A 3,649-nucleotide genomic window follows, 5' to 3' on the forward strand; every position below is an offset into this window, starting at 1 on the left:
TACTTCCTGCAGATTTGATGGCATTTTCCGAGTGTAAATTGACCTACCAGTGTTGATATGGAATACATATAGATCAAACCATTGGATTTCAAGTTTTTCCTCTTTCATGGAGTTTTGAAACTTATTTCTTATATTAATTTGTATCCACTTATTACCAGATCCCCTCCAAATGTCTACCAGGAATTGGGTTTCAGGATGTAAAAAAAAATAACTTGAAAGAACTTTATTAAATGAAACTGCAGAATCATATTAGTAGATGATTCTCTACTTTTGGCCATACATCAAATTAGTGAAATCCTAGAATTATGGAGATTTCTTCCTATATGTTAAATTACATGGTTGTTTATATGAAAAGGCTACATTAAGAATTAGCATTGAATAAGGTTGAAACATGATTAGACATTTTTAGCATACTGGCAGCAATAAGACGCATACCTCTAGTAATTTGTTTCTAAAAGGATTTAATAAAGTGGAATTCCCTCTTAGAATATATAGAGACCAAACTACTGAATTCAATTTGGTGAAAATATAGAAATCTAGGTCATTTGAAATTATAACTTTGAGGGTTTTTTTAAATAAAGATGTCCTCTTCAAAACCTAAAGGTATAAAGATCAGGCAACTTTTAGATCAAAAGGCTTTTAGCCATGACCAGTAAATTGATCATTGTTATTAAGCTTCCCAAGAAAAATGTAGAAACTGGAGTAATTCATGAATCTTTTGGAACTGTAAGTGAAAAATCAGTATTTATATAATTCTCTAAAATCTAATTTTCATTGGTTAATTATATAAAATTGTTGTAGAATTTAAAAGACTGGTCAAATTATCCAAGTTTCCAAATATCTTCAACCAGCAAAGTTCCAGATACTTTTAGCATAGTTAATTATTGCTAGGAATCATTTTTCTCTCACAATGTATTACTGGGACACCAAAGAGCACTTCAGCTGTCTCAGCTGGAATATACAGATAATTATGTTTGGAGATACCCAGAGACCTAGAATGTTGTAAAATGCCTTGAGACTATCACTTTAAAAAGTGAGACTAAAAATTTCCAGTTGGCTCTGCCTGATGCCAATGTTAATTCTGGTCACAGGAGATAATACATGTAACTGAGAACCTCCATATTACAGGTAGTTTCTTTTTAAAGAAATAGTTCTTCAGCCAGAGTTCTGTGTACACTGACTTAACATTTTTTACATATTGATCATTGTTACTATTACAGAGTATTTATCTGCATGTAATAAAATGTTTAATGAGTATTTGCTCTTGTGGTCAGAAAATAATGGCCCTCCCCGCTGACCAGCCCTCATGCCCTAAGCTGTGAATGTGTCACATGGCAAAAGGGAATTAAGGCTACAGAAGCAAGTAAGGGTGCTGATCAGCTGACCTTGAGATGGGAGGATGATCCTGGATTGTCTGGGTGGCAGAAGAGAGGACCAGAGAAATGGTATTTCAGGATGGGTCCCAGCAACTGTTGCTGGCTTCGAAGATGGAAGAAGGTGGCTAGGAGCCAGGAAGTGCAAGTGGCCTCTAGAAGCTGGAAAAGCAAAGAAACAGATTGTCCCCTAGAACTACCAGCAAGATTGCAGCCATCCTGGTTTTCAGCCTGGTGAATCCTGTCTCCCACCTCTGACTTCAGAAGTGTAAAGCCACCAAGGTTGTGGCAATGTGTTAGTTACATCAGCAATAAAAACTAGCACAGCTGTAATAGTTATCGCTGGAAAACTGCTAGGAACAGTGGAAGGTTGTTTCCAGGTCCTGTGTATCTTCGCCTGAATTCTGGTTCTTGGGGATAAAACAGGTATGAGCTGTGAGTATTCAATAAACTCCTAGCTATTAGTATTTATATAGAACACACATGGTAATGGCATCATGATACTGCGGCTTGGTAGTAACAGGCCCCTGACAGATCAGAGGATGTCATTTATATTGTGGTCACTGGTTGTTATGCGTGACTTTGCTCTTCCTGCCAGGAAGCGGAGAGCCACCCTCGTGCGTGATTTCTAACCGGACTGTTAAGAAGGCAGACCCTGGAGCCAGGTTTTCTTGGTTCATATTCCTGCCCCAGCTTTGGGAGCTGTGTTCAGCCTTGGGCATTGTGTAACTTCCCTGTGCCTCAGTTGTCTGGTGTGTAAACGGGAGACAGAAGTACCTGCCCCCGTAGGTGTGGGGTGCAGTACAGCATTCACCGCAGCACTCGTTACAGCAGAAGAGCCTGCAGTCAGGCGTGGCTGCTGCGGGGGGCGCGTCACCCCACGGCCGGCCGGCTGTAAGTTAGCACATTAGTTAAGGGGCACTTGATTACAAATGGTAGAAACACAACTGAAACTAGCCAAAGCACCAAAAAGTAAAATTAACTCACATAATTGACATCTCCAGAAATTAATTCAGATATAACTGGATCAAGAGGCTTCTGCTTTCTTCTCTCTTTTTCTCTTTCTCTCTCTCTCCCTTTCTCTCTCTTTCTTCCAACCTCTTCCTCCCTTCTTCCCTCCTCCCCCAAACACACACACACACTCCTGAGTAATTAGGAATGTTTACAGTGTTCACTAAGAACTTCTAGGAAACAAGCACAACAAGCAGTATTCAGATTGTTTGATAAGTTCTCTTAACTTTTCACTTAGCGACAGTTTCAGACTTACAGAAAAGTTGCAGAAAGAATACAGAGAGTTCATGTATGCCCTTCGTTTGGCTTCCCCTAACGTTAACAGTTTACATAACCATAGTAAAATGATCAAAACCAGGAAATTAGTACTGATGCAATACTGCTGACCACAGATCTTACTCAGATTTTGCTAGTTTTAACCCCTAATGTTCTTTTTCTGTTCCAGTTCAGTGTCCCACATTTCATTTAGTTACTGTGTTTTCTTCATCCTCTCTAGTCTGGGACAGTTCCTAAGTACTTTCTTGTGTTTTTTGACCGTGACACTTTTGATGAGTGTTTGATTAGTTGTTTTTATTAAATGTCTCTTGATTTTGATGAATCGGCTGTTTTCTCCTGGTGAGATTGAGGCTGTGCAGTTTCTGCGAAGAGCACCACAGAAGAGGTCCTCAGCACTTCGTGTCTGGGGTGCATGTTACATGTCTCATGGGTGATGTCATGCTTCAGCACTTGTCTGTGGTGGCCTTCCTTGGTTTTCTCCACTATTACTTTATTTTATTTGTATTACTATTTTTCCTTTGTGATTGAGGGAGATGTTTGATAGTGTGCAGTATCTGTTTCTCCTAAAATTTTGCTTACTGGTTTTAGCATCCATCAGCAAATCTTGCCTGAAATAGTTAATCTTGTGGTGCTTGTCTGATAATGGTTTTGTATGTCTTTCTTTCCCTCTACGTTTATTACTTAGAATTGTCCTGTAAGGAAAAGCTGTCCCTTCTCCCCCATGTCTTTACTGTTATTTATATCAATATGGACTCAGTGGTGTTGACTTTGTTCTGTGAGTTATAATACAATACTATCATTGTCTATTTTGTTGCTCAGATTATTCTAGCTTTAGGCAGTAGGAGCTTCTTCAGGTTGGATTCTATGTCATTGAAAATTGCCGTCCTTTTTCAAGTACTTATTTTCTGGCACCACAGAGTATTTTAGGCTCATCTTACACATTCTCTGCCCCAACCCTGGAATCAGTCACTTCTTTAACAAGCTATGTT

This window comes from Camelus ferus, chromosome 5 (genome assembly GCF_009834535.1).
Source record: "Camelus ferus isolate YT-003-E chromosome 5, BCGSAC_Cfer_1.0, whole genome shotgun sequence".
NCBI lineage: Eukaryota > Metazoa > Chordata > Mammalia > Artiodactyla > Camelidae > Camelus > Camelus ferus.